This window comes from Anopheles coluzzii, chromosome 3 (assembly GCF_943734685.1).
Source record: "Anopheles coluzzii chromosome 3, AcolN3, whole genome shotgun sequence".
NCBI lineage: Eukaryota > Metazoa > Arthropoda > Insecta > Diptera > Culicidae > Anopheles > Anopheles coluzzii.
In genome coordinates, this window is record NC_064671.1 from 31,120,123 (window position 1) to 31,139,099 (window position 18,977).

General features: G+C 42.5%; 1 protein-coding gene across 2 annotated transcripts in view; it reads right to left on the reverse strand.

Annotated features, from left to right (window-relative positions):
• LOC120958171 (uncharacterized) overlaps positions 1 to 18,977 on the reverse strand; it is a 44,510-nt gene that overhangs the window by 21,349 nt on the left and 4,184 nt on the right. Inside the window, exon 1 of one of the 2 annotated variants that reach the window (XM_040380775.2) lies at positions 10,154 to 10,509. The exons of the other annotated variant lie outside the window; for it this stretch is intronic. The gene's annotated coding sequence lies outside the window, so the exon portion shown is untranslated. Of the gene's footprint in view, positions 1 to 10,153; positions 10,510 to 18,977 lie in introns of those variants that run through there. 2 annotated transcript variants of the gene reach the window in all.

The following is an 18,977-nucleotide window of genomic DNA, read 5'->3' on the forward strand; positions in this document are numbered from 1 at the left end:
AGAGAGAGAGAGAGGGAGAGAGAGAGGGAGAGAGAGTGTGTGAGAGAGAGAGAGAGAGAGAGAGGGAAAAAGAGAGAGAGCGAGAAACAAACAAAGTGCACAGCTTATGCTTACTTTCACCACTGGAATACAAGTGTTGTGGTTTTTTTTAATTGTTAGTCTCTACAATATTTTAAGTCGAAGGGAAGCAAACTGTCATGAACAATTCAGAGAGAAGAAAGCTCGAAGCAGAATATAAAAAAAGAACAACTTAGCAGACCTGTCTTGTTGATATAGTTTTTTTTAAACAATAATTACAGTATGTTGCAACGTGAGATTAGTATATGAAGCAAACTTAGCGTGTGGTTTTAATTACAATAAATATTTTAATTACAAAAAATGCTCCAACATTCGTCTCAGCTTCCTCATTGATGTTTTGTTTGAGTGATATTTTTTATATTTTCAGCAATTGGTATCGCCCTCGGCCAAAGATACACAATTGGTTGTTAATTCCATCTCCCTTCATCACGCGCACACGGGCATGGACATGAAAATTTTATTTTGCATCTATAAGCCCGTCCCCACAACCCCACGCACCAGTTTCATACCATCCAGCCAGCCTCCAAGCTCCAAGCTCTCATTGTATGTGCTCCCTTCACGTGCCTTTCACTTCCATTAGCTTGGCGGAAGTAAAAATATCCATCATTACGAGCGCATCATGTTTCCGGTTGTCGTGCCGGTAGCGAAGCGCATGGGACCGGAACCGTTGCCTTTTCCCTATTTGGTGGCTAGGTCTCATTGTTTGTTTGTGTGAAGAAAGGAGAGAGCGAGAGAGATATAGAAAGAGAGAGAGAGGCAGCACGAGCTTTTTCCTTTTCCCGTGTTGGGTTGGCGCTCGTTTGTCCACCCGCTGCAAAAAGGATGTCATCAAATTAATGTCAGCTCTGATAACGATATGACACTATTCCCACAAGCGCCGGCGGCATCGCCAAGCCAGCACCGGAAAGCTAACGATAGAATAAAAATGTTATGTTATTCTTCGTACCCTTGCGCGACTGACAGGCCCGCCAGACAACTGGAAGAGACGGGACAGAGGGATAGCGTGGGCCAGAAACGTGAGTGATAAGACGATATTGAGGTAAGCTTGCTAAAGAGCGGCAAAAAAGGGCTCCCAGCCCTTTCCGCCGGAAGTAATAGGGCCGAACGGGTGAAGCAATCATACTTTTTTTTTTGCGCCACCTTTCTTTTCTCTCTCGAGAACAATGCAAATTCAACGCCAAACAGCTGACCGAAGACTAGATTCGGCGCTGGCGCTTCAGCCAGACCATTTTCGCCCGGATGAGGATGATGCTAACGGTTGCGAACGGAAAATGGGTGCAGAGAGGAAGGCAACGGACAAAAGGTGAAAAGCGCCGGAACACTCCGAACGTTCCCGGGTGTGACAGACAGTGACAAATGGGAAGCAATGAGTGGTCGCTGCCAGCACCATTGTCAGCGCCACTGTCCGACAAGGTTATGAGGTTATGAGGCTGTATCACGCTTCGTGCTGGTTTTTGTATTTTATTTTGCGCGCCATCAGCAATGGTGACAGCAAGGTTGGTTAAGCATCAAACTGGTCGGTAAACAGTCCGGACCCCGCTTAGCTTGATGGCACCAGAAGCAGCACCCACAACAGCAGCGAGCAGATTTAAGACTCATTATTTTTGTTTTCCATTTTTTGCGGTAAATTTCCACGGAAAACCACCTACAGCATTGAGGCTGTGTGTGTGTCTGTGGGTGGGTTGTGGGCTTGATTTAAAAACACTTGCTGGTGAATCTCGTTCCGAGCAGCTCTGGCCGGATAGAAGGAAAAGGTGGGCGAAAAATCAATCAACCATTAAATTCATTTTTCCAAACTCTTCTCCACGTTTTTGCTCAACCTTCCACAGCTTTCGGTCACCTTTTGGGGTTGAACTTTTTGAGGGCAGAGCAAAAACAAAAAAAAATGCATGCTTCAGAATGAATGGAGAAAGTTTCGTGTTTGATCACAAATCTGATACGATGTTTTTTTGTGTTGAGCTCTTGAATTATTTTACATCCATTAAGTCATTAGATGGCAACGGTGGTCTGGCTGGGTTCAAGCACTCCATCGAGAACAAAATGGACTGAAATAAAAAAAAAATCACTAAAATCATTTTGTAGATTGGAAGCGTGTAAGTAGGAGAAAGTTTTTATTGAAATGGATTCAAATCACGTGGTTGGGCAGTAGATTTAACCAGTGGATAAAACAAATTGCGGACAGTTGCGAGATTGATCATTGTTGATAGTGTTTTAAAAGCGTTATTCAGACATTCAAAATGAAGAAAACGAAATGAAATGACAAACAGGAAATAGTGAAAAAAGGAAACGAAATCAATATTTGTTTGCATATAGAAGCTTAAAAATGGCAAATAAGATAACAGAGAATTCGTAAGAAGGGGTCAATTGGCAATGTTAAAAACGAGTACACAAAAAGAGCAAAATATTACTCTTTAAACACCGTCGCTCCCCTCGAAGGGAGTGTAAAAGTGAGCGGTGCGAGCAGGGCAAAAAGTCAATACGCTAGTGCACGACAATCAATGCCGGTTCGGGAACGAATCCTAATCAAATGTTTGCCTAAACTCTCAGCTGGCTCGTATCGGGTCAGCTTCGTTCCATTTTTTGCATGTATAAGTGTGTGCTGATTGCATCAAAAATGAAGGTTCACTTGTTGAACCATTGCTCGTAATATTGACTCGGGCATGAGCAGTCGAGTTCGTGTGTGTGTGTGTGTGTGTGTGTGTGTGTGTGTGTGTGTGTGTGTGTAGGTAAGGAGAACAGCATGTTTACATACAGGGGAAATGCTAGTTACGTGAATCTGGTTACCAGCTCATTGGCAGCGGATGATGTGTGCACGTACATGGGGATAGCCACTGGAGGATAAAGTTCGAGTAACGAGCTTTGAGTGTCGATTGCCCCGCAGAACTGGGTGTGGAAAATGGATAGTTCACATACACACACACACACCAACACCTTCGGGAATGCAAATTCAGTAACAAGATGAGGTTTAGACGGGTACAATGGTCGACACCGCAACGGCATGAAAAGGTTAGTACATTGAGTTGGTTTGCCCTCTCCCGGAGGAGTTTACGAGATGTTTTTGAACATTCCAAGCCGTGATTGTTAGAAGCTTGGCTTTGTACAGTTTCCTGTCCACTGAGTAACACAAGGACTATGGGGTGAAAGTTTGATCCAAGTTCGTTTTCGGAGATCGGCTCGGAAACCCTAGGGATACAGTTTGAAAGGAAACTGTTGTAAAGAGTATGCGAACTTTTGATATGAAAGAAGCTTAAGAACATTTAAGGGCGAAATCAAAAATTACTATTAAAACTGCATAATTTGATTGGTAGTTTCGACAGTGATGCACTGACAGCGCCTAAAAGTATGCCATGTTATTTGCATATTTGAATGTAATAATTAGGTTTATTCTATTCTGAACTCGATTCGATTCGAGTCGAGAAAATGAACTAAATGTGAACTTTTTCATACAAATGAACATAAAAAAAAATCATCAACTTGACATCGAGACGACTCGATTACAAGAATAGAATACATCTGAATGTTTTTTGTCAAGCTTTACATGCCCAGCACAAAGACTAGTGTTGACCATTCCCATCGAAAACCCAATAAATCAAGATGTTGTATGTTTGCATTGCATACATGCAGGAGTGCTCTACGTATGACTAAAATTGAACACGCCTAAATTTATACATTTCGTTCATCAAAATTACCATGTTAGCGTTTCCGTTCAAGTAGTTTCTCTTTTGTTTTCCTTTTGTTCCATTCCTACTCAGCTAGCGAGACACCGTAACCTACAAATTTACATTCGGTTGAACACTGCGCAGACCTTGTACCGATGGTAAGTATACATGGACACAGCTCGCCCAAAGACAGACAGATTCATGTTTATTCCGATGCACACCAGCGCACACCGTAATGAGAGACTCGACTCGACACTGCTACAATACACATACAAGCCAGAGATGACAATGACAAAACAAAGCTTAGTACCTTACCGTCTTGCATAAAAGCCCACCAATACCACAGGTGGAATGGAATGGAATCACCTGTGCGATTAAACGTACCTCTGCATTTCCATTCCCATTCGCTCATACTGCGCTCATACTCAAGGAAATAATACCAACCGACCTTAACAAACCGAACTCGAACCAAATGCAAATGCATCAATGAAGGCTGAAGCCGTACCGTACCGTCTATTATAGTCGATCCCTGTGATTTTCTTCCCTCGCGGTTTCAGCTCATAAGCTAAACAAAGGCTTAATTGTATGCGTCAAATCACCGTCACACGGAGCATTGTTGTCGAGCGGAGCGATGTACACACGAGTGACTGACTTGACGCAGCGCAAGAGAAAAAAAAGCTTCTCCAAATAGCGTGACAGCGAGCGCCGAGAATGGAGGAACCAGCCAAGAAGGGGAAATAATTATCTTCATCCGCGTGTGAGGTGGAATGTTTCCTTCTTTCAAGGGACGCGTCAGCGCTGGGGCTCTTTACGGTAGCGAGTGAGCTTAAGAGATGTTGCCTGCCGTTTTGTTTTTTTTTGTCGTTCTTCACCTTCTGCTACCTTCTGCTCCGTTACCAGGGTTTCATATTTCAGAATGTAAGCTTGCCACGCGGTGGCTAATGTTGCGGAAAAAGAAACCACAAGATGCCGACACCTTGTGGAATTTCACCGGTTGCGACAGGTTGGAAAGCAACACACGCGTGCACAGCTAATGATGGCAATTATTGATTTTTCGCTGCTTTTGTCCTTGAAAGTGGCAGATGGGTTTTTGTGTAAAAGGTTACTTTGTGAAAGGTGAAATAGCTGACGGTTAGACCATGGGATGGAACAAAATTTAAAAATTATCTTTGATCAAATACAAGCATGTTGTAGGGAAGCTTTGGCAAGCGCTGGTAAGTGCCCTAAAGGCATGGAAGCCTTGGCTTACAGCATCCTAAGCCATCTATTACTTCGATAAGAAATTACAGGCAAGGTTGTTTCCGGTTGAAGTTTTACAACACTTTAAAAAAAATGGCCGAATTGATAAAGCTCTCTCGCGCAAGCAACCAAACCTACCGACCGAAAAACCAATGAAAAGAAACAATCTTTTAAAAATCGAAAGAAACTTTTCCATTTACAAAGCAGCTTCCTTGCTGCTACGCTCCTCCCCTGGTCAGCACACCAAAGAGCTTCGGGCGCTCGAAACTGCACGAAAGCATCCCACATAATCTTCCCAGGCTAGGGGCTCGTACAACACTTCATTCACCAGCGTCCGGCGCATTGGCGCACCGGCGAAAGGAGGAAGCGGCCAAAGGTTTACAGAAACTCCTGTTCGGGGGATTCACTTTGAGCCTTTCGGAACCGGAGGATCCGGTTCGCAAAGGAAACACACTCTTGCAAAGCCCTGCCGGTATGGTGTAGCGTTTGTTTTGCTTTACCCAATCCCCCCATGAACACTCTATCCCTCTGGCACTCTGGCTCCTCAATCATTGGCTAGTTTGTTTCTGTGTGTTGCACTGTTCGCATTCATGCTTGCTTCGGGTGAGGCGCGCGTGGAAGAAAAACCAAGGAAAAGGATTGGCCAAACCCATCAAATCCCAAAACCGTACCGAAATGAAGTTAATTCACATCCCAACGCGCGCTTCGGCCGGCTTTGGAGGGTAGGAGGCACCAAATGCTTAGAATTGTGTGTGTGTGTGTTCATTCTTTCCGGTCGGCCGAAGCTTTTCCGTAGAATTTCACGGCCGGGGGTTTATTGATCCAACGCAAAAATTCCGGCAAGCCGAGCTTATCCCTTCAAACGTACGAGCTGCAGACGGTTTCCTTGGTGGACCTTTATTTCCTTTTTACTCGCATTGTTGTAAAACCGGTACAGTAAAAGTGCTGCGTTCGAGGAATTTATTTGTGGAAAAGATGTGTGCGTTTTTTTGCTCTCTTTCCTTTGTTAAGTCAGCTAAGAAAGATGAACATAATGGAATATGTTTCATAAAACATGTGAGATTAGATGCCATTCTTTTGTTGGCGATTACGTTCGAAAAAAAAGGTATCAATCACAATACGCTGTCAATGGTAAACATTTTTCCTCAATTTTTAGAATTAAATTTGTCATTAAAAAAAGCCTCATCTCTTTAAAGAATGCCTTCCTTCTAGGCAAGTAACAATTTAATCCTCACGATACAGCTGTCCTTAAAGGCGTCTGAGTCTGGGTTGTGCTCGTCGACTCACTCTTTGTGGCTGTGCTTGGTGCTGTCACTCTTCGCCAAATGTTCAATCAATCGCGCATATCGCACCGAAACCGATTCTCGTTACACGGTTACAATGAACCGTGGCTCTTCCCGTTCGTTTTATTTTAAAGATGTTCCATCCCCCAAATCCCATCAACCAGACGCCTACCGCGCCCTTACGTAGCGTTCCAAAATCAAATACAACGGATATTCTATATCCCGCGGCCCGTCAGAATCCTAAACCAAGGGTTGCGTGTAAACTGGGCTTTCCAGGCAGGTCCCACCGACGTGTCCCCTCGATGATGGATGGATGTTGCGTTGGCTTCATTGATATGTGCGTGTGTGGGTGTGTGATTTTTTTCGCACAAAATGCTCCCCAAGGGACACACTTGGCAAGCAAGTCGATTGTAAAGCTCGAAACGAAATGGATTTGTTTGCCGGTGAACCGGTTTTTCTGGTTGGTTAAGCCTACGACGATGCTTCTTACTGGGAAAGATGGCATGTTTGAGATTGCGGGAATGGGTATGTTAATCAAATTGGTTCAAAGTTTTCACACAAGTCAATCAATGTGTAATAAATAGAGTAAAGTATGCTGATTTATAACGTCTTAGCGATAAAACGATAGGAAGTTTAAGTATTTTTTATTGAAAGACGCTAAAAACGTGTTTTATTAAATGTTATTATTACAGCATTTAAACTTAAAACTCTAATAATGTAGCAATTTGCAATCCAAATTGTTATGATTGAAGAGATGTCAGGCGGTAGTTGCAGTCCCGACGTAAGTTTTGCCTGAAAGTATGCAACCGTTTGCACAACGGATAACGCCTGACATTATGCAATTTACATAACTCAACTATCTGCGTGAATATTACTTTCTGCAAAATAAGACAGGGTAATCCCCTTTTTGCAACGTGCATTACCAATTGTAAATGATTCCATGAATAAATAAATACACAGTTTTGATCACATATTCGATTTCAGTTTTAAAAACTTCACAGTATAAGCTCCATGTTTCAACTCCTATCAACGTTTCTATTTTTTCATCAATAACCCATCGATTCATAAAAATAAAGGAAAGCCACGCGATTAAACGCTTTGCGAAAGCCCATTTCGCACGCACGGTTCTGCCTCCATCGGTGCGGCCTTATTGCGATATCGGCAATTTCAATCTCTTTCCGATGAAGCGCTATCACTGGCTTCCGGAAATCCTCCCATTTCCATCAGTGCCAAATTCGTGCAGCACAGACGAACGGGATTTTCAGCGAAACTGTTGCGTTTGAGGCGAGGGCCCCCGGGCAGAAGCCAATTTTAACCTGGGCAGCACCTGGGACATGAGTTTTATCACCGCTCGATGCTGCTCAAGCGGTGCAGTAGCGAGGAAAAAAGGCTTCATTCTCCGGAACGAGATTAAACTGACTTGCTGGCGTGATGGAGACTACGGTGGCCGGGTTGGAGAAGCCTGTTCAAACTGGGCATATTGTTTCAATATGCCTGTCGTTCTGTGTGGGTGCAGCCGGGGCCACCGATCAAAAGATCACCGGGAAGATATCAATATTTGATCCATCGTTAGGGCGCCTCACGTTCGGCGGGGCGAAACATTCACTTAACACGTACGTATGATTATTGCACGCGATCGATTCGTGGCCCTTTTTCTCGTTCGGCAGGGCAATAAAAACAGGCAGCTGCTTCCTTTTAGCCCAGACGCAACATTTCAGCAGTAAAAGATAAGCCACAACGTCGTGAAAGGATCTTTACGCATTCGGCAGGTTTATGCCCATCGAAACATTAGCACGTAAGCACTTTCCTGCTTATTTGGAGTTGGGGCTGCTAGTACGCTCACCATGTGCCTGCAGTTTTGGTCGCACAATGCCATCGTGACAAAAGGAATGAGAGGGGCCTTCGGTAATTGAATTTTGTTCCCATAGCCCAACAATAATGGGACTTCATTAGAGACCAGACCGTTGCTTTTCGGGTGGTTTTAATTTTTCAGTTCCAACTAGCCCGAGGAGCATGAGCCCATACATACAAACACGTACCGACTATGGGTTGCGTTTGTTTTGTCGCAAACGAGGCATAGAGGCTTGCTGTGGCGTACCTTTCAACATAAAATAGAGCGCTGTTTGGGAGCGTGTTTGATAAATATTTAAGATTTGGGGATTTTGTTATCGCTCTTCTTTGGCGTACATAGGCAACGGCCCCATGTGCAATGGTGATTTGTTTAAAAATTCAATACACTTTAAAATTGCAAAAAGGGCCACCTCAAGCCTCACAGCTCTCATATGAAATGCCATGAACTTAAAAATATATATCCTGATAGTGACAGTTTAAGCTCCAAGCTCCGTACAAACACGTCCCCAGGAAAGAATGTCTGCATTTAATTGGGTGTTTTTCGAACATCGGAATCCGCTTTGCTGAAGATGACAAAAAACAAACAAACATAATGAAACCTCTTAAAGAACAAAACGGCAAGTCAAACAAACGATTGAAGAGGGCCCTCTTCCTATGTAAGGTCGAAGGATTATAACCCATGTCCGGACCAGACAGCAACCCAAGGTAAAGGTAAAAAATAATGATAAAGCTCTTAAGGAAAAGCATTCTTTTTGGGTACATTCTATGTCTGGATTGCAGAATTGAAAGCATTCTAAAAATATCAACAACTACTAATGGGCGTTAGTGTTATTATACTGATTAGAAAACGGCTTGTATACAACTGGATTTTTTGCTGCAATAATTATAGATACAAATTGGAATTCTACCCGTTTATTCTCAGAGTTAGTAATGTATGCAATCTGCAAGACATCATCCTGTAGTTATACAAAGGTCGGATCAGTACCATCTTATTTAGACCAATAATTTGTTACAGTGTGACCAATAATATGTTTTCACAGCGTGCCATTTCGTCTGGAATAATAACAAGATTATCGCAAAAACGACCCAGAAAGAAATAGTCACGCCGATGTTCCATCATCTAATTACGACACAACAATGTAAAAAGTTTAATCTGACACTGCACAGTTTCGAAAAGTCGAAAACTCATTCTTTTTATATCATTTCGTTGCTCGTGCAGAACGGTCATCGCCATTCCCTTCTTTCTGCGACATAAAACTACAATTTTTAAGATGCGCCCTTTCACACACTTTTCACCAAGATTCCGATCGCTCTCGACGATGGGTCATCGCATACTTTCGCCCGATCGATAGTTGCAGGTGTTTGGTGAAAGTTGCCCACTCTTGCCTGCATCTCTTGGGTCACTTCAACGTGGCTGCTGGCGAATGGAGAAACTTTTTCGAAATGATAAATTGACACCGGACACCTTCCCTTCAGTCCGTAGCCGTATCGTGGCGTATGGCAGTGTGGTGTGGTCCCGGCGTTGAACAGATCCAATATCCTTTCGTTCGTGTTTTACGTGTGTTTCAAATATCAATGGGATCACCCCCGGGTTCCTCAGCCTGCGCAGGCAAGCAGGTCTAACAGTTCGCTCATTGCCGTTGACAGCATTAGGGCAGCAAAGGTCACCGTTTCTTGCTGGCAGCTGCGTTTTATGACCCAGTTGATAGTGTGTCCGGCACAAAGGAGCAGCATTATTGGATGCTGGGTTTTACTGTACGTTATTTACGGTAAATTTTAAAGAGAATTGTAGATGGAACAAGCTTGCAATCAACTGTAATATTTACTGGTTGAGCATTTCAATGAATTTTTGGACCTATTTGATATACATTTCTTATGATGCTGACACGGTAAGATGTTGACACAAAATTTTCCAACAAAATTCCATCCCACACTGATCTTTGCACGAAAACAATCTTGTTGCGAAAAATTTTCACATCAATCCATTTCCCCGATACAAGCCATAGAATCACAAAACATCATTTTAAAACTTATAATGCACACCGTTTGCACCACCTCTTCACTTCTATGCACTTTTATTGCACACAGCACAACACTGAGGCTTCATATCCAATTATAACAATTCCCACAGAAATCGTCAGTTCCAGCACGCGTTTCCACGACTAGAACCAAGTGGCACTTGACGCGAGCCCGTGCTCAGCATCGCACGAGATGTAGAAATTAACTGGCAGTCCTGCAGCGGGCACGGCATTCCAGTAGGCCGTACGGGGCGCACAAGGAAACGACTTCCTCCTCGCGCTACCAAAGCAACAGCGAGTCGTGTCGAGCGTGAGCGGGAAACACTGATCCTGCCCCGAGCGGAACGGAACGGGCCAGATCGAAAGAGGACGAACACTTGAGGAATGAGCACGAGCACATTGAAGCCCGCTCAGCTGAAATCCACCATCATCAACATCATCGTCAGGAGTCGTCATCGTTGCACGCTGAGAGGGTAGTGATGGAGGCAATTCGAACCTCTCCAACTGCCGCGTTTATCATCGGGAGCGTGGGAGAACATGTCGTAGCAATGAAATGGAAGAGAAAATCATTATTTCCCCCATAATCGACCAACAAAATAGCGCGCCATTTTATGAGCTTTCCGCTTACGGTCAGGGTTGCTTCGTTTCGTCGACTGTGAGTGCCTTTTCCCCTCCGAGTGACTGTGGATGAGTTACCGTATTGCGAGAGCTTTAAGGAGAGGAAGCTTAAGTAAACAATAAGCGCGAGCTTTTACACATGCTTGGTACGCAGCGTTGTTTTGGTTTTTCCTTTCGAGAGTTCATTCACCAGCCCCAGCCGGTCAAGTCGATGATAGGGCTAACGTTTGACCATGATGAGGATGTGGAGAATGCTTTAAGTCGTTAAGTTTTCATTCTGTACACACAAACACAACGCCCCAAAATCAAATAGTGGCCGGATATTAGTCCGTCTCGCCTGACCGAACCAGTCGGAAGAGGTTCGGCCATTGCCAGACAAAGTGATAATGGCTGTTTTATTGCACCGTGAACTATTACTGTGCCGCCCTTTTTTTCCTTCCCTACTTACACACCCAAAACGGCAAAATTGCAGTGCACGCTGATCGCTGAGATAGTGTTGTTCGTATAATGGGAACTCGGCGGTACACATAAAAAGTAATGGAAAATTATGCACGATTGTTATCGCCAATACGCAACCAGCAAGGCTGTGCGGTGCGGCAGTAGCCCACGATAGTGGTTTTATTTACTTCGGCCGCCATTGCACAATGGGCAGTTTAGAACAAATTGCGGGATGAAATTATTTTTGCAGAAATTGTTAGTTTTTATCGTTTGTAGTAGAGTATTATGATAGTAAATAACATTTTATTTGTAGTTCGCATCCATACCACCAGGTGGCGCTACATAAAATAGTGTTTTAAGGGATTTTTGCTTAGTTTTATTAATTTTGTGTGTTTTTTTTCTTGTATTATTTGTTGCTAATAGTATAAACCATTTTAAAATATACTGTAATGTTCCATAATGAAGATTAAATAAATAATAATAATAATAATATATAAACAAAACATAATAATTTTGAATAAAATAATTGTTTCTGCTTTGTATAGGACAATTGTAGCTAATTCTCGTCACTTTTACTCACAGGTAGTACAAATATTAAAAATTTACATACACAACTTAGGTGGATGCTATTACAAGCTCCTGACGTCTAGTTCACTTTTCTAAAGACATGAATAAAGGCATTTAAATAATTAGATAGAGCAGGTGCATTGAAATAAAGTACTTCCCAAATTCGTAATGAAAAGCAGCACATATTGTTTATCTTTGAATATTCATCCAATACCTTTCCAAGTGCTGTACTGCCTTCAGAAGGGGTAATAAAACTAAAAATCCTTCTGGTGGTTTAATGGTTTTACAACTATCTGAAAAAATCAAAATTGCACGATAGCTACAAACTAAGTATTTACTTCATTTGTAAAGTTAAACCCTGTCTTTGTTTTAGTGCGTGTAGCTACTGATATTGAACTGGTTAACGAATCAGAGGAATACAGCTCATTATACAAAATGTCCTTCTGGATGCATTTTCTTTCTTGCAAAATATTCTTTGTAGCATCTCCCCTTTACTTATATTTAGTTTGTCATGAGTTTTGGGAGTTTCTTCTCCCAAAACTCCAATAGATGCTACTGCATTCATAACGTTTTCCTGTTATGCGTATAATTTAAGAATTATTTTCCTTATATCCTTCTATAATCTACAGTAGAACCAAAAGGTATTTGGTTCTGATTTGCTTCATTATATTTAATGATAAAGTTAGGTTAGAATAGAAATTTACATATTAGATAAGTACATGAGCTGAAACTAAGATACACAGCTTCGTAATTGAAATGAAAGTTGATCAAAAGCACGTAGAATATATTTTTGTAGAATACACGAAATACGCTACACTAGGCACCTATGGAGCCGCCTAGTTACGCATGTGTCTGTTTTTAGAAAAAGTTGATGTGAAAAAACTTCAATAAAATTCGCGTTCGCAAACTTTCGCAGAATATTTCTTCACAGATTGATAGTATATATATTACACTATGATGTGACATATATGAGACAACGCCACTCTACGCCACTTTTATAATGGCATCAAGTCAAAAATTAAAATTATGAAAATTTTCAGGAGGTTTCTTCAGTTATTATCGTATATTTTTGCATATGAATAACTTAGCTCAAAATTTTTCATGTGTTTATAAAGCTGACTAAATATCCTTTATAAAATGTCTAAATTTATCAAAATCGGTTCATATTTGAAAAAGTTACAAAGGTTTAAAGTTTTCCAAAAAAGTGGAGATTTTTCTGCGTTTTTTTAACAAATCTCGACTTTGAGAGGTTTTTTCTAGAGAACCAGAACAGATAAAGAGCTCATATTTGGTATTTTTCTTAGTTTAACCCTTAGTATTAAAACCTATTATTTGGAATTGCGCTATTACAAAGTTGATTTTTTGAATTTCATCCCGGCAAATGCCCATTGTGCATTGGGCTGGTGGATCAATATGCTTTAAGCGTGCAGATGAGGGATAAATCGAGTAGCGATTACGTTATTTACCAGATGGGTGTTTTTTTTTGTGGTTGTAATTTGGTTGGAGAACAAAACAGAAATTTGATCAGTTCTGATGAAATAAGTCCATGGAAAAGCATACCCAATGAGTTTTTATCTTAAAACTAAAATAAGCTTGGCAGAAAAAGCGCCTCAAAGTATGCAATAGTTGAAACAAAAGATGCATTATAATGCTGCAATGGAACAATACTGAACAGAACTGATAATAGTCCATTCGAACATACAAATATCCATTGAAAAAGTTTTTCCAAACTCAATTACAATAAGTTTCAAAATACATCGTCAAAATGTCCAATGCATGAAATCACCAAGAAGAAAAAAAATCATCGTTGAAAATCCGAAACAAATAAAGATACCCAGTATAACGATTGCAATAAAGATTATGGCGCTGATTCGTTCTCTGGCGGGTCTGTATACGAAATAATAGCAAACATTTTTCCACCAGCCACTGTACCCTTCCAGCAGCCCACAGAAACAACATCACGGGGTAAATAAAAGTCCAAGCTATTTTTCAACAGGAATCAATTTTCCTTCCGTTGCCCTCGCTCCGGCTAAAAAGGAAGATATCACCCACAGAACGTGCCCGCCGTTGCTGCGTTCGGAAATCGGAAACCAACCAGGCAACTAGGAAAGAATGGAAAATGTTGCGAAAATAATATTACACCGGTTTTTGCTGGACCATCCGGACCATGGTTGGACAAAGGGGAGCGGTTCGGATCGCGCTCAGGTATCTTATCATTGATTCAAACCCAGCAAAAGGATTCGATTTGTCATTTGGTTTCTTGCGACAAGTTTGTCATTTTTATTTTCCCTCGCTGCTTGGGTTGGGCTCAATCCAAGAAGCAAGAAGGAAGCAATAGCAACAACAAAAAACACAGGAAACGTCTTGAACGGCAAGGTATTCTTGGGGTCCGTTTGCTTGCTTGCTGCTTCTCTGCAGGTTCTTATTCGCTCCAATGCAGAAAGAGGACAGATCGGACGTCTTCGTTATGGGGCTACTATTTATCATTCTTTCAGTGCGATAGGTAGCGAAGCAGATAGTTGTTCATGGTCTGTTTTTTTTTTTTTGCTTGTCTACTTCTGCATAGCTGCTTCGCAGCATTCGCATTATGTATCCTTTTCCGGTTCCCTTCATATTTCTTATGTCACATTGCACATGGTTTCATGGATCCAGCAGTAAACCATTTCCTTAGTAACGCATCATGATTCATGTTTTTTCTTGGTCGTTTAAAGTCAGCTATGATATATGTTAACCCCTTTTTACTCCTCGTTTAGTCCCGTGCGCCTTTCACACTGGGACAGGCGCTTTCGGTAGAGTGTCGTACCAGTTTTCAGGTGAACTGGACGGATTCAGGTAAATGTGAAAAAATGACTTCCGCTTTACAAAATGATCGTACGCATTATTCATCGTGAGTCATCCGTTTGTCTGGGAATTTGCTTCGTTCGTTGGAAGTGAGCAAAGGGAATTTCACTTCCTGTACTAAAGAGTCATACGTGTTGTAATATGAGTTCTGAAGAAACAAACCACTCGTTCGCTAAATTACCCTTATTGTTTGGGTGTTCTTGTGAAAAAAGTGCAACGTGAAAAGTAGCGCCAAAAGCTGCCTTTCCACTTTTACCTGAACTTCATGTTGGGGTTTGCAATTTAGCCTCAAAACAGCCTTTTTCCAACCGAAACCCCTTTTCAAACCGCAAATGTGCTAAAAATAAAAACCCACAATTTATTAGTTTCGTTTACGATCAATTACGATACTTTGTTTCACCGCTATCCCGTTGCTGATTTGAGAAGTTTTTGTTTTCTTTCCTTTAACACTCTGCGTTCCTATTACAGATTGTTCGATAACTGAGGGCAGAGTTCCGGTTTCAAAAAGTAACCAGAGCCCAAGATTTTATTACCAATTCAGGGTAAGCAAAGGGTAAAGCCATCATAACAGTGGTAAAGTAAAAGTAGCTAAACCCCCGCCTAGAACAGTAGCAAAGCGTCTCAGCACCAAATCGCGGTACAAAGCGCACCCAACTGATCGAACCAAAGTTGCAATGCACACACACACACAACACAACTATCCCGTATTTGCCGGGTATATTGTATTGTCATTTCCGTCCACAGGAAAATCAACGGTATGTTGTTTGGAAAGTTTTTCCGCTTCAATCGCCCTTCCTTTCCTGTGCAATGGAAGTTCTGTGCACGGGAAGCACAACGCTTCCCCGTTCCCCACATTGGGCAGCAAACTTTTCCACCCCCTTCCCGGGCTGAGAAGAAAGTAAAGGACATTTTCTACCGCGTGAAAAAGCTTTGGCAAAACCTGTGAACGATGTTTATGATCAAAGTTTTAGTCAACAGTATCGGCTCGGCCGTGACGGAGCAGGATATATCCGGATGCCGGGGAACGGGTTCGAGGCTTGCTATACCAGCGCCCGAGAATCAAGCTCGAGCTCGAGAGGAAGGAAATTATTTTTTGTTCCATTGCCGCCCGTTGTCTCCCTCCGCAAGGTCCAATTTTACGATCCGATCGACACCGGAACCGTTGTTGGAAAAGTTTATTGCTTTACCGAACCGTGGACCGGCTGGACCGGACCGGTTTTTGCGGTATTGTTTTGAGGGGCTGTGGCAGAACGTGCGGCAGATTTTCTATTACACTGCGCGCTACCAGCCGTGTTGTTTTACTTCGAGCTTAGAACACTAACTAGAACTGCAGCCGTAGCGCATGGAGGGGGCGAGGGTTCAAAGTTTTCCGATCCGCTTGCTCCACCGGATGCCAGCCTGAAGAAACGTGCGATGGAAAATGTCAACAGCTTGCCGGCTGCTGCAGTGAAGCGCTAGATACGGCTTTGCGGCTGCTGCAGAATACCAAACAATGGTGTCGCCTTGCCCCGTGTTCCAATCAGCAGTGCAGTTGGTGTTCGCTCTAACAAACCCAGGAACCCAAGGGTTTTCTCATTTTCCATTTCGATGTAAATGGTAAGAGTAAGAGATGAAATGAAAATTGCCAATGTACAAACACACGGCACCGTTCTCATTTGTTTGTGTATCATAGTGACCGATTGCTATCAGCGAAGCTCGGTAATAGACAAACAGTGGTCCGAGTGATGTGCCCTGGCAGTGACCACTGCTTGCCCTGTGCCTTTTCTATCATGAATGAGGTTCTTGTTGCACCACTGCAATGATCATGCTCAATACTGCTGCTGGGTGAAGTGTAATGTGGAAACCGTTTACTGTACTTTTGCTGATATTTACGTTTGATTGCTGGTAGAAAGTGGCAGAATGAGCTCTAACCTTTGAAGACCAACTATCATCTCAGCCGAGTGAAAGATGAGAAGTCAAACTGAAGTAAAATATCGTTTTTTGTGTTTTAAATGCAGTGAAATATCGTCTGTTTGCTTTGTACTTAGAAACGCCTAAAAGTATGCAAACAGTACGACGCATACATCGTATTAAAGTACTTCCCTCTGCTTACTGCTTCGGTCCCATGGCAATCCTCTCGAGAGGTAAGTATTCTTTCTCGCCAATAATAACACTCAATGAAGCCGAATAATCCCCTGCTAATCCTCAGCTTACATGTTTATGAACATAAATGTTATCCACTACACACCCCCAAGACGATAATCGCTTAATGCGTCTTTGCGTGGCAGCCTAACGTGTTCATGAGACACTTTTTATCGACCGCACAAGGGTGCTGGCCGCCTGAGAGCTCATTCTTTCTTCGAGTAAGTAGTTACAAAACAACAAATCCTACTCCTACGCCGTCCTATTAAGTACTTACAGATGTTTTCCGTTCCGTGCGCTGGATGCTAAAGGAAGTTTCATTGAGTGTTGAGTAGGGGAAGAAATCTACCGGGGCCACCGGGAGTCTGCGTTCCAATTTTCATTCGCAACCGTTTATGCCTAATCATTCATGGCATTGAATCCTCTTTTACGGCACCTCATGACATTACAGCTTACGCACGTTCTCCGCAAAACACACGCTTCGCGTTGTTTGGAATATTTTCTTGCACGTCACTTCTGGTAAGAGGACGGTTTCCGAAGCGAAGGAAAAAAAAGGAATCGTTAAAACGAGATTGTATTTGCTGTCATCCTCCACACACTGCCAACCTTTCAAGTGAAAGCTCGAAATTGACTACGTATCCCAACGGGAGAGGGGGCGGGACGGGTCTATCAATTGGATGATGATCGGAGGAGTAGGAGCTCTTCCCCGAAACTATGGAACCATATTTTATCGACATGGCCGCACCATCATGGACAGCGTGCGCGTGTGATACCTTTGTGTCGGCGTGGTGTCCGTAGCCGTGCATCGCGTTTCTCGACTGTCACGGTGCGAGAATGTTAATGGACAAGCAATTGAACCTTCGGCACGTGATGTCTATCGTCTATTGCCCTGCTCTTGTCCCGCGCTTGTTCGGTGTGTGTGCGATATTTCTTCCGAACCATAAAGCTCATAAATGAGTGTCGTGGAAGTAGTGTCTATTGGTCTGTTGGTGTTGCCCAACGGCAGGTCATTTAAGATAAGTCAGGCTTTTCACCATAAATAGACAAAAAAAGTGTGAGGTGTCATTTTCGGTGCCCTCTAAGCTACTATTCCTAGTGAATGGAGGTCTTTATTAACTTCTCAACATCTTCACACCTCTTTAAAATGGCAAAAGGATGCTGTATAATTGGAAATTGTTTCATGACGTTCTAAACAAAGTAGTTGTAGTGACTTAAACACACAATTATAAACGACATATCTAACTGATAACATGTTATACTAATATCCGCCCCAAAGTATGCAAATCCCAAAGCAATGTGCTCCTTTTAGTACACTCATATACAGATTGCAGACTTTGAGGCGAATAGTAAATAACAAATCATTTTAATAAATCATGAGCCTACAATTCATAGTGCCAGTGCATTTCTTAGCAATAAAGTAGCAATAAAAATCACCTTACTACAACCAACGATACCCATCGTTCGCCGACCCGTACGATGCCCAACTTTCAACTTTAGCCCAACTCCATTCAACGCAAAAACCTGACCTGGGTTCAAACGGGCTCCGCCTCAAAAAGGCCTCACACACTGCCGCAATTCTTTTGCGACGGCTTTCAGCGCAAAAATGGGACGACAAATAAATTGACAAAGGCATCCTTGCTATCCGTACCCGTCAGCGGCCACATTGGGTAACGTAAATTTAATATGCCAAACAAAGTGCGATACAGGGAATCTCGACCAAAAAACCCACTCGACGCCATCTTAACAACCTTGCTGGACAGGGAAAAGATAGGAAGAGGGGGTGTAATATGGTCTGATGATCGATAAGTTAAACAAGATTGGACCTGAATGGGAGTCGACGTGATTCCCTTTTTTCTTGGGTGTAAGGTTGGTGAGACCAATTTTGTTGGACCTTTTGTGAATGGGACGAAAGTGAATAGCGAATCAATGTGACCAGCCGGTGTACCTACGTGGCTTGTTAATACTGGCTGAGTAGCCTTCACAAGTGCTTTCCGGGGGAGGACAGTTTCGGCACACGGGTCGAAAATCTGCTAGGTTCATCAAGAATGCGAGTTATGCTGAAGAATCTTGAACGGGAAAAGCGGAAAACGGCCTCTTTAAGCGGCTGTGTTTGAAGACAGAGAGGAATGGAATTTTATTGCAATTTAAAACATATAAAATAGACTCGTCACTGCAGATCTTACTACGTTAATCTTTTCACATGAACAATTCTTAAACAATTGCCAATTCATGGAACCATTGAATGCGCAACAAAACAAACAGTG